A 13,283-nucleotide genomic window follows, 5' to 3' on the forward strand; every position below is an offset into this window, starting at 1 on the left:
CTGGGGAAGGGGGCGCGCGCTGAGCGGGGGAGGGGCCAGGCTCTGGGGAAGGGGGCGCGCGCTGAGCGGGGGTAGGGGGCCAGGCTCTGGGGAAGGGGGGGCAGGCTGTGAGGCGGGCCGAGGGGACGGTGCTCCGAGGGGTGAAGGGGGGACCAGGCTCTGAGGGGGCGGGATGCCCCAGGCTCTAGCAGGGAAGGGGTACCAGGTTCGGAGAAGGCTGGGGGAGCTGGGTCTTAAGGGGAGCACAGAAGGGCCATAGGGGTGGCAGATTTGGGGATAAGCAGGGCAAGCTGGAAAATTATGTCTCCACAGGATCTTCCAGTATCTTTTAAGTTTATCAAAAATCGGACAGAGATGCCTTGATTATCCAGTGTAAGTACATTCATGGGGGTTGAAGGCTTCATTCTGTCACATCTATAAAGGATTTTTAAGATTTTCAGATGTCAGGTACCATAGAAAATCAATGCAGTATTATTAGTAATTACAGGAACAGTCAAACGATGGCGATATACATTGAGAGAGTTCTCTGACACCATGACAACAGCAATGTAACACCTAGCGTTTGAACCATTTGTGTCGATTGCTGTTGCATTTTTGGTAGTTGTTATGTGATGTTTAATCAAACAGAGAGGAACCACTCACACAATAGGAACTATGACAACCCTCCACGCTCACAAACACACGTTGACAGCCTTTATAGAATGCTTCCATTGGATGTACGGAGATGCCTAATAGTTTGACTCGCTTCTTCTGACAGCAGTGCATTTCCGAGGCAGAGATAAAAATAGTAGGCATGACACGCAAAATAGGCATTGTGACAATCTGCACAGATCATTCCTGCCTTCTTATTGCTTTTTTATTAGCAGGACACATTGAAGATAACATACTGAAGAAATAGACGTAGTCAACGAGGACTTTACCATTGTATAATAGCACACCGCGGGAGACATATTTCCACCAGAACAGGCAATGGTGCATACTGCCTACCATCGTACTCAAGATAGATCAGGTGAGATCAGTTAAGTGAGAAACTGAGAGAAAAAACAAGAAAAAGTTGAAAGAAGCTGTGCTGGTGATTCGGGAAATGGTGGTCTTCTTTCTGAATCAGTACCAAAATGATACCCTAGCTTGGTGTTACAAGCCACGTTACAAGCCACGTTACAAGCCTTTTGTAGAAGGGAAGACCTGACCATTTGTGGTCATTAAGGCTATGTCTGCATGGTGCAGTAAGCTTGAAATAAGCTACGCATTATGCAAATTGCGTAGCTTATTTCAAGTAGATTTCAAAATAGACTGTTTTGGCATGTGTTTAGACAGCACCACATGCCAAAATAAAGCCCTATTTCGAGGCGTCCCTGTACTCTTCCCATGGTACAGTGTGCAGGAACGCCAGAATAGGGCACCGTCATCTCCAAAACTGTTGAGACAACAGGCACGTTGCATAGACATGGGCAGCTCTTTCAGGATACCACTGTATCCTGAAATAGCGCCCGCCATCTAGACATCTCCCAGAGATCCCATTGCCCTGTGTGCAAATCCAGTGTTGATCTCTATCCTGGCCAGTTTCCATCCAGGGTAATATATAGAGAGGTAATAAAAAAATGAAAAGAAGGTTCCTGCCCTAAAGAATTTACAGGCTAATTATATTACATAAAGGCAACATGTGGATACAACAGAGGAATGGGATGGTGTAGGAGCATAAGGTAACAGTGATCTCTTCAGCTGAATACTGGATTCCTCTTCACTTTATGATTCACTGTTTATCTCAGGTACTCTAAAAGTAATTTGAAGTCATTTCAGTTGAATTACTATGAGTGTTTACATTACTATAAGAGAAAGCTCTGGCTTGACCTAGTAGAAAAACATAAGCCACGTGCAGCTCATGAGATGCCCACTTCTACTTGCACAGTAGTTAATAGGAGTTTGTTACAGAAGGTGTAGCGTAGCTGTCACTGAGTTATTTGCTACCGTGCAAGCCACAAACAGGAATCAAGGGAGCTGGTTGTGCATTTGTAGGATTATGCCTCCCTAGAGAACGAAAGGAGACAACCTGGATCTATTGTCAAATTAGAAAACAAGCTGAATATATGCTGGAATTAAGGGATCACATGGAGGGTCAATGGTGTGCAATTTCCAAGAGAATGGATATACTTGCCTCTATGAACTCGCATGCATGCAAATCCAAAATTACCTCTGGGGTGTGTCTGCACTAGCCGGCTACTTCAAAGTAGCTGGAACAACGTTGAAATATTACGCGTCGCGTCTACACGTGCCGTGAGCTATTTCAGTGTTGAAATTGACATTAGGTGGCGAGACGTTGAAATCTCTATTCCTATCCGAAGATGGGAATAGCGCCCTGCTTCGATGTTGAACGTCGAAGTAGGGCGTGTGTAGACAATGTGCATCCTGCTACTTCGAAATAGTGGGGTCCTCCATGGTGGCCATCAGCTGAGGGGTTGAGAGATGCTCTGTCCAGCCCCTGCGGGGCTCTATGGTCGCAGCGTGCAGCAGCCCTTAGCCCAGGGCTTCTGGCTGCTGCTGCTGCTGCAGCTGGGGGTGCATGCTGTGTGCATGGGGTCTGCAGCCAGTTGTCAGCTCTGTGGATCTCATGCTGTGCAGGCTGAGTGTGTCTGGGAGGGGCCCTTTAAGGGAGCGGCTTGGGGCTTTTCTGGCCCCTTATTTCGACGGGGAGCGCTTGTGTGTGTGGACGCTCCACATTTCTTTCCGGAGCAGCTCCTTTCGACATTCCCTGTCGCCACTTCGACATTGAACGGTACCAGCCCTGGAGGATGTGTAGACGATGCGCATTGAAGTAGCCTATTTCGACGTTCTTACGTTGAAACAGGCTACTTCGACGTAGTGTGCTAGTGTAGTTGTAGCCAAATGGCAGAAAGCCTCGTTGGCATCTATCCAGCAATTCAGCAAGCTTCACAGCCTGATTGTATATGACTATTTCAGCGGGCTTCTAATTTGGGTTAATTTTCAGTGAGACCAAAACAAGATTCGCTTATGCAACATATGAGATTTTGCATCGCAGATAGCGACCCCTACAGAATGGAAGGACAGGAATAGTTTGTTGGACTGCCCTGCCTTCAAGAGTTCTGAAGGCTCTGCTTTTGTGTTCTGATCTTTGGAGGTTAGGGGGTGTAGAAGTTGTCACTGAATGAAATCCTGCCTATTGAAATCAATGGGACTTTGGTGGAGCTAAAATTTCACTTATTGCATCTTCTTGAAACTATTTGGTCTGTTACTGAGTTGATCTGGAGGTGTGATTAAGAGGATAATTTGGCTTATATTTGGCCTTTTAATAGGCCAAATTCTCAAAAGAAAAATAAAATGTATGTTGGACATATTTTCAAGCTATAAAAATAAAAACAAGATTTTTAAATGCTTATCTCAGGGATAGCTTTACTTCTGGGCAGCTTCCTCCACAGAATAACTAGGGCTCAATCTGAGAAGAAAGCATCTTGTTTGTCTCAAGAAAAATCCCCTTCAGTTTAGCTCTTTGTCTTTCCCATGAATTTTCCTTCTGTTGAATTTCCAGTTGCTCAACTCTCACACCTGCTTGTTTAACTAGATTTGGAAGGAATCTTTTCAGTTATTGATTTCTTTCCATTTAAATCTGGGATTCAAGATACTTGGGCACCCTGGGAAAAGTTTGAATTCCAGCCAATCAGTTTAAAAGTTGTTTTAATAGACGTACATGGTACTGCAACTAGGGTCAGGATGAGCTGCAGTAATCTTCCCACTCTTGTTGCCTTTGTCTTTGTGCTCTATATTTTCACTAAATGCGTAGATCCAAAATATGGCCATTAACTACGGGGTGGAGGGGATGCAAAGAGCATAAAAGTGAATTTAGAAATAAATGGAATGGAGCGCAGCATAAGATTACAGATGTAGCAATTTAATCTGTTTAGTGTATTATACGCCAGTGTCTGTGATAGGATGCCCACAAACTTATGGGTCAAGATAGGAGTCAAATTCTGCAGTCATGAAAGTAAAAGAGCTTGAATGTGATACAGAACACCAGAGAGATGGCCAGACCTTGCACTGATCCTATCAATGTCAGTAATATTTATTATTTACATTGAGGTAGCACATAGGCAAGGACCTCGTTGTACCAGAAGCTCTGTGGCACAGAACAAAAAAGATGTTTGCTGCCTGAAAGAGCTGACAATCTAAGCAGAGGCCTTCAGCCTTCAGCCCAGTTCACTAAAGAAACAGTGCTTTCAGTAGATTGAAAGTAACTGCTCAAGAGGGTCAGAAAGACGTGCCTGCCAATACCAGAATATAGCCAGGAGAGAGACAGATGGATCCACCTCTCAAAATATTGCAGAGAAAAGAAGAGTGTACTGTATCAAAACGTCTGTTTTAATGCTCCCCATAAAAGTCAGTCATTGATAATATGCAAACAACACTAAGTAATAATAACCATTAATATTATTTCAGAAGGGCAGAGGTGGGAAAAGTACTTAGAAAGTTACTCGAGTAAAAGCACAGCTGCTTTGGGCAGGGCTACTGAAGCACAAGTTACTGGTGTCCCTCTGGAAGACTACTTGAGTTAACACACACACACACGCATACACATCACATCTAAATTGTACTCAAGTACCCAAAAGTGAAAGCAGCTGCATTTTTATTTAATAACTTTTTGGGTACCTTTTCTATTTCTACAGAGGGGTAGCTGTGTTAGTCTGCAGTTTCACAAAAAAGCAAAACAAAACAAAACAAAAACAAGCAACCCTGCAGCAAAGGCAAAGCAGAGGACCCTGTCATTTAATCACTAGACTCACTGCTTTTAGCTTTAACAACTTAAGTCCTACAGCTCTGGTCCAATGCCCATTAAAATCAGTGAAAATCCAATAATTTTTAATAAGGCCCCATGAACATAAAAATGGAAAAGAGAGGAGAGACAGAAACATTTTAAAAAAAACCAAGAACATCTTATATTTTAAATCACCTTTTGAAAACCATGATACCTACGTGAGGACTCTAGCAGTTTGTGCTATATGAAATTGCCATGTCGGTCTCAGGATATTAGAAAGACAAGCTGGGTGAGGTAAGAGCTGTTATTGGAACAACTTCTGGTGGTATGGGAAACAGCAGAAGTGAATCCAGTAAAAGATATTACGTCACCTGCTTTCTCTCTGCTTAATGTAGTATTTTACTCAGACCTCAAGAGGGTGCTCTGATACTTTCTACTCACCATACGGTGTGTTTTTTCCCTGTTAAACTATGTCTGTCTATCTGTCTGTCTATCTATCTGTCTCTACTCAGTTTAAAATGACAGGCCTTTGCAAACATGAAAGATCTTCACATTCTTTTAAATCCTGGCAAAACGAAACAGGACTCACACAATAGAGTAAGGCCTCATAGCATGCACAGACAACTGGATGTTACCATATTCTGGAAGCATGAGTATATATGAAACTCCTCTGTTGATTTTACTTGATCATTGAGTATCATCATAATGATCCATTTGTTAATGCACATACCTGGGAAATAGCTCTTTCCTCCTCTTCTTCATCTCCTGTCTTTTTAGATGTGTTTCCCTGTCTTCCCTCTTCTGCTACCTATTCTTTTTTTACCTGTCTCTCTGCCTCTGTCCCTTTCTCTCCCCATTTCCATCCATCTATCCATCAGTTTCTGCCCAACATACTGATCTTTTCTCTGGTCCTACGTCTAGAATTTTAATAGTGCCATTTTTGCAAAGCTATTTTCTCAAAATTTCTATCTCTTGACAGGTTTTACAGAAAAAGATGTTCTGAAAACATTGACATTAACTCAAAACAGCTGGGCTGAGGAACACTGTCCCTTCCATTGTAGGCAAATTCCTTTCCTTATATATTCTGAGTGAATTTAGGACTGGCAACCATAGAAACTTCAGCTCTGGTGTATTGTAGGCAGCAGCAGTGCATGCTTCCTTTACATTGCATCTAACACAGGCCAGTGACTGAATGGGCCCAGGGAGATTGGACTACCTTCTCATCCTTAGAAGTTAAGGCACACTGATTTGGCCACAGGGGAAGCTTGCCTGCATGCTGCTAATGGCGCACAGAGCTTGTCTCTTGGAGTCTCAATCCAGCACTCCATGGCAAAGTGAAATTAAAAGTGTTCTCTGTGTTGACGACTTGCAAATCTTTCATTCCACCACTAGACAGTCTCCTTCCATCTGTTCCTGTGTGCCTCCTGCATGCCTTGTTTTCATCTTAAATTGAAGTAAGCTGGCTAAAAGGGAACTCTTTTTCTTCTCTCCCAATCACTCTCCTCTTTTCTCTTTTTCTTCTTCTGTTGAAAAAAACCCACACCCATGAGTGACAGAAGTTACATCGACAGAAGGATCAGCGCAAGCAACACTGTGTCAGAGCAAGAGCTTCTCCTGCAGACATAGCTACCACTATGCTCATGGAGGTGGTTTTATTATGCCACTAGGAGAGCTCTCTCCTGTCAGCGTAGAGCAGCTACAGCAATCTTACAGCAGCACAGCTGCACTGGTACAGCAGCGATGCTATAAGCTGTCCAGTGCAGACACAGCTTAAAGGCCTGTCTACACATACAGTGCTACAGCTGCACCACTGTAGCGCTTTAGTGAAGATGCTGCTATGCCGACAGGAGAGCAGGCTGTAGCTATATCAATGGGAGCAGCTCTCCCCCTGATATTGCACTGCTTACACAGTGGGGGTGGTTTAGTTAGTGTAACTATGTCACTGAGGGGTGTGGATTATTCTCACCCCTGGGTGAAGTAGCTAACTAATAAAGCTCAGTAATGTAGACATGGCCTTGGAGTTGGCTCTCCCCACTTCTCTGCCAGTGCCACAGCCTTGGCTGCCTATTTATCAGCTTCTCATATAGTTACCTCTGCATTGACTTCCACATGTTCACTTTCACAAGTTCATCCCCAAGGTACTATCCTGCTCCTGTGTAATCCCCTTTCAAAAACTTACTTCTCTGATGCTGCCTGTATATAAAAATTACATCTTATTTTTCAGTTGGTGTTCCTGTTCCTTTCCCTCTAATTTCTGTCCATTTGTCTTTATACTGTGCAGGTGCCTCCAGGACTTTCTTTCCCAATTGTTTAAAATTTCCCAGCAGTAGGTGAGCAGAAGTCCTATTTTAAAGGGATAGTCCCATATTTAATGCCCTTTTGCAGGTGTCCTCACTTTTTCATAAAAAAATGGGCAAACTGTCCCATATTTTCTGTTCCCACTTTCCCCATCAGTACTGCCGCAGGCCAGATCCATGCTCACCAGCTGCCCACCCATCATTGGTGAGTGAAGGGTCCAGTAGCCAATGACGTGGGTGGGAGTGCAAGGCTGGCGGGGGGGTAGCTGCTGTATGTGGGGCCACCCACGCCCTCTGCTGGTCTGTCAGCATGCCACCTCCCAGCCACCCCACTGCACGCTGTCTCTTGGTCAGCAGGATCCTGCCTCCCATTCCATTTCTGGCTGGCACTGGCTGCACACTGTGAGCTGTGGTGGCTGGTGAAGGGAGGCAGCGGCCAGGAAGTGTCACCTCTGTTGCCCACCCTTTGACCCTTTACATGATCCCCTCTTGCTGTCCTCTCCCTGCTTTGGCTGTTCCTTCCACCCAACCCTGCTGCTCCTCCATAATCTCCCCGCTTCACCCCATTCCCCCCATGTGATGTGTCCCATGCCAAGCCTTATGTGGAGAACCAGCTCTTAGTCAAAGCATTAAGATCACCAACAGCATGGCCAGCAGGCTCCTTCCTTCCTGCACTGCCAAGACATGTCAGCCAGGGGTACTGGCCAGAAGGAGCTGAGCCCTGTGCATGCCAAAGTTGGGCACAGCAGTGGTGTGGGTTAGCTTCTTCGCCTCTCTGCTGAGCTCTGGAGTGCTGCAGAGAGGAAGTACTTCCCACCTACTCATCTCCTGAGTCTGCAGGTTCCACAGCAGCTCCTGGGCATGGGCTTGGAACCATCTTCACCTGGGTCCTACAGCTGGGGAGCACAAGGCTACTCTGTCCCCAAGGCATCCTCCCCTGCTGAGGCACTAGTAACAGAGAGATAGCCCTGTTAGTCTATATACTATCAGAACAAAAAAGCAGTCCAGTAGCACTTTAAAGACTAACAAAATAATTTATTAGGTGGTGAGCTTTCGTGGGCCAGACCCACTTCTTCAGACCATAGCCAGACCAGAACAGACTCAATATTTAAGGCACAGAGAACCAAAAATAGTAATCAAGGTTGACAAATCAAAAAAATTGTAATCAAGGTGGGCAAATCAGAAGAGCAGAGGGGAAGTAGCAGGGTGGGGAAGTCAAGAGTCAGATAAAATAAAGTATGTAAAAGAGTCCATATGATGACCCAGGTAATTGGTGTCCAGGTTCAAACCACGTGTTAATGTGTCAAATTTGAATGTAAAAGAGAGCTTGGCACTCTCTCTTTGCAGGCAATTCTTAAAGTTCCTTTTCAGTAAAAGGATACCATCACGGGACCTAACCAGGTTATTCACAGAATCATGGGCACAACTAACATCTAACTAACAACTAACTAATCATGTTCCTCAACTAACATCGTATATGCCATCATGTGCCAACAATGCCCAGATGCTTTGTATATTGAACAGACTTCAAACTCTCTTATAAAAAGAATTAGTGGGCATAAAACAGACATAAAAACACTCCTGATTCACAAACCTGTCAGCCAGCACTGTACTGGAGTGGGCCATGCTGTTAATTATGTGAACGTCTGTGTTTTACTGAAAAGGAACTTCCACAGCCGTTTGGAAAGAGAAGCTGCTGAACTCTCTTCTATATTCAAATTCGACACACTAACACATGGTTTGAACTAGGATGGCAATTTTTAGCTCATTATAGGGGCTCTTTTATATGCTTTGCTTTATCTAATTCTTGACTTCCCCCCTCCTCCTTCTGCTCCTCTGCTCTCTGATTTGCTCATCTTGATAATAATTTTTCTGATTTGTCAACCTTGATTACTATTTTTGGTTCTCGTGCCTTAAATATTGAGTCTGTTTTACTGGTCTGGCTATGGTCTGAAGAAGTGGGTCTGTCCCAAGAAAGCTCATCACCTAATAAATTATTTTGTTAGTCTTTAAAGTACTACTGGACTGCTTTTTTTTAGTAAAACACAGTTTCAGGTCATTAACAGAATGGCCTACTCCATTAAAGTGCTGGCTGACAGGCTTGTGAGTTGAGCTCTTTGATGTCTGTTTTATGTCCATTCATTCTTTGTCGAAGCGTGTTTACCGTTTGTCCTATATACAAAGTATGTGAGCATTGTTGGCACATGATGGCATATATGACGTTAGTAGAGGAACATGAGAATGTGCCTGTGATTCTGTGAATAACCTGCTGAGGCACTGCACTGGCTGGGTTCACTGGGAAGCCCCTGCAGTCAGGTTCCCTGGGACCTGATGCACAATGAATCTTTAGAGCTTAACCTTTTCCTGCTCGTACTGCAGCTGGCAGGACAGGAAGTGGCTGGGTTATGTCAGTGGCCAGCCGCAGCCTGGAGGTGTTTTTTTGACTTTGTGAGGACATGCAACCAGCCAGGTCTTTCCTGGTCACCTTCCTGGAACTGCTGAAGGTCTTGCATACATTCCTCACTCACACAACAGGGGGCTTTCACTAGCAGAGAGACAATATCAGCATTAGACAGAACATCAGGTTAGTTTTAACAAACACTCATCACACTCAATCTGAGTTCAACATTAGATACAGGTAAACTATTACACCTTTGTCCTAAATTACAACATTATCCGAAATTAGATATAACTAAAATAGAATTGTGTACTGCAGTCAGACCTGAGTAGAGCTAATGTCTAGAGGAGACCACCTCAGGGGGAGTGACCCCTGTCACACGAGTAATAGGCATGAAGGATCAGGTCAGGAAAGCAAAACCAGGCAAATGTGAATGAGATCATTTCAGCTGCAGCCTTTCAGATTTTTATTTCTGACATTGTGATGCAGTGGCTTTTGCAGACAACCCCTAAAGGCCCGTCAAACTGTAGGTACACGAAAAAATAAAGAACGATGCATGTACACTTGCAAGCACACATAAACACTTCGTAAAGGAAAAGTTGTTTAAAAGCTATCCCCTCTGAGTGGAGCAAAGGCTCAAAATATAGACGTCACACTAACAGATCAATAAGTGGATGGGATCCTTTGTCTAAAAGAAATATATTGTACACTGATGATTTCTGGCATACAGGCACAGTGATGGATAGTAAAAAGAAAGTGTTCGAGCTTTCTCTTCCATCAGTGCAAGGTCTATAGGCTGTGTTCGCCACAGTGCTGCTCTGTATGTAACCACAGGGTTGTGTATGGCATTGTCCCCTCTCTATTTGAGCTCCCAGCTTGCCAGTGGGGGCTCACCCCTTGTAACTCTGTCAACTTCTAGAAATGCTCTTTGTAGCCTGAGGTACTTTCCCATCAATATATATTTACAGTGGTTAAGAAAAGGGTCAGTTCCACTCCCTTCCCTGTGCCCAGTGGAAACATAATATTGGGGTAAGTAGAAGATTTGGAGATCCTGCACAGGTGTGCATTGTCCCCTCTGCTCTGTGGAGCTCAGATCCCTGGGTTTTCTCTGTGCTGTCATGCAATAGGATGTAGGGTAGAGAGATGCAGAAGGGAGATCAGAAAAGAAGTGGTGGATTCACCTGTACACAGCACCACAAATCGTTATTTCCTATGATGTGGGAAATGCAGCGTCAGCAGTGTACAGCCCAAGATGGGAGGATACCTTCCTTTGCAGAAGCCTGTTACCCCACATCCAGCTTCTAAGGATGGATCCAAACAGCACACGAACCCCAAGATCTACTCAGGGTTAAGCCCAAACCTCCATCTGTCCAGACAGAAATTAGTTTGACTTGGGCCAGAAACTCCTCTACTGAGGACCACAGACCTTACTAGTGGTAGGTCAGAGCCTAAGTTTCTTTGTAACATGAGTTGAAGATCAGGCATTTTGCAGTGTAGACATGGCTCAAGACCAGGTCTTCAAACTCAGGTGGGGAGAGTCTGCCACCACTGTACCACAGTTCCTTGGGTCTGTGCTTCCAGCCCTTGAATTTTAAAACTTGACACTCACTTTCCAAGCACCAGAAGCAATGTCCTGGTTCAAATGTAGTTGGCTCAGCGTTGCCTCATTCCCATGTGGGCTGCTTGTCTGGGAACACGATCAGTGCTGACACATATTAGCTATAGACAAGCATTAAGATGAGGTTCTAACTCACCAGAGAAACAAAGCCAAATTCTGGCTAATGTTTGGGCAAGGCAAGCAAGACATGATTTCAGCAACAGTTTGAGAAATGTATATGCAAGAAGCTGGAAGCATTGGGGATTGGCTGGGTAACAAAACAATCTCGATATTGCATTAAGCAGATGAAGACAGAGTACCATAAAGTCAAGGAGGCTATCAGCACCTCTGAGAAGTCTCCATCTTCATGCCTCTCTTATGAGAAATTCAGGTGGTTACTTGGAACCATAGTGTGCACTGAACACACAATGGAACACACAAAGTCTTATTAACACTCCCTTTTTCCCTGCCACAGGCAGGCACTTCTGGAGGAAAGACAGGCGCTGGATGAAGGGCAAGATGTGACCCTGGGGCTGAGGTCAGCAACCAAAGAGGTAAGACCACCAGAGCAATTACCACATATCCTGGGTCTGTACTGGGAGGACCTATTTGGGGGTGGCCATAGGGTGCAGCCTGCTGAGAAACCAGCATCAGAACAAGCACCAGAGAAGGAGCCACATCCTGGTAAATTTCTGCTGCAATGTTTTCATCTTATTCCTGATTCTTGTCTGGGGTTTGGCCCCAACAGAAGTGGAAACAGCAGGATGCCAAAGGAGAATACTTGCCTCTATGTTTACAAAATTGCTTCCTCAAGGGGAAAATGTATACTTAGCTGCTAATCTGAAAATAAACAGAATTTAAACACCTGGACAAACTTGGTAGAAATGCTGCCTCATCAGAACTGTAACTTTTCATATCTACTTTGCACTGGGATAATTATATAAAGTGCAGGGCAACGAAGATCAGACTTCTGGTTTTTACGCATGTACTTTCTGTGCCATTGTGTTCTTCACTGAATGAGATTTCCTTTGGTGACTCATTGATCCAGATCAAGCCAAAGTTTTGCATTTATTGTTTTGCTATGTACTGGTTTCCAGTTGAACCTCTCTCATTCAGCACCCTTGGGATGATAGAATTTGCCAGGCCATGCAAGGTCAATATTGTCTAGCAACATTACCAACACTTCCACAGCTTACTGAGCGCTTAGAAGATATTTAGGGGGTAAATTATAGGTAAATAACAGCACAGAACACTGAGAGGCAGGACTGGTGGCTGGAAACAAACTTAATGAGACCACAGGAAACTTGGCCACACCCATGATAACTAAAATCGTGCCAGACTACGGATGATACCATATGAGAGCGTGCCAGATTAGAGAGGTTCAATCTGTATTCTGAATTTACTTTGCTTCTTCAGACCTGGGTGGTTGATTTGTATGTTTGTTTGTTGTACCCTTGATGCTTGCAAAAAGCATTTTAAGGAATTCACCATCATGCAACAATTGGTGCCTTTTACAGCAAATTAGCAGAGAGATATTCCAGTTTCCCAGTTCACATCCCACTTTATCAGTGTAACACATATTAACTTGTTTCTTATACATGTAATGTAGACACATAGGCAAGGTACAAAAAAAAAATGAAAAATAAGAAAAGATTCTGGACCCAGCTTTCAAATATACCATTCTGGCAGTGCACAGGGAATAGATATACGTTAGACTGACAGTAATGTAGAGCTGATCGAAAAATAGATTTTCAGTCCTGGAAAAGTAATTGGCATTCCAAAAAATCATTCCTCCTAATTGGGGAGGGAAAGGTAAAATTTTGAATTATTTTGTGAAACAAAAATCTGAAAAATGTTAGTTTTGTGCCAATCACAATGTTTCTTTTCAGCATATTTGAAATGTTTCATCACAGTTTCGACCCCTATATCTATTTTATTATAAAGCATTTTTGACATGAAAAGTTGTTTAGAAATGAAAAATTGAAATGTCATTCCTTATATGTCAAAAGAGCCATTTCAGCATTTTCAAAATGTGTTTCAATTTTTTTGAATATTTTTGTCAAAAGTGATGCAGTTTTGTGAAAAATGTCAATGTTCACTGCATGGCATTTTCTGAAGTCATTTTGATGAAAATGTTCAGACAAGCTTTACTGTCGAGCCCTTTTACACTTTTGGCATAGTGCAAAGGGGATAGTGCAAAGAAGAATTGTCCTCTCTCTTTTCATT

At 43.7% G+C, this 13,283-nt stretch overlaps 1 long non-coding RNA gene across 1 annotated transcript; it reads left to right on the top strand.

The window, feature by feature from the left end:
• Positions 1 to 232: 232 nt before the first annotated feature.
• Positions 233 to 11,613, top strand: LOC142019445 (uncharacterized). The gene is made up of 3 exons (XR_012647081.1): positions 233 to 372; positions 864 to 1,009; positions 11,533 to 11,613. It is a non-coding gene; the product is annotated as an uncharacterized LOC142019445 (long non-coding RNA).
• The last annotated feature ends 1,670 nt before the right edge of the window (positions 11,614 to 13,283 follow it).

The sequence above is a fragment of the Carettochelys insculpta genome, chromosome 12 (genome assembly GCF_033958435.1).
Source record: "Carettochelys insculpta isolate YL-2023 chromosome 12, ASM3395843v1, whole genome shotgun sequence".
Taxonomy (NCBI): Eukaryota; Metazoa; Chordata; order Testudines; family Carettochelyidae; genus Carettochelys; species Carettochelys insculpta.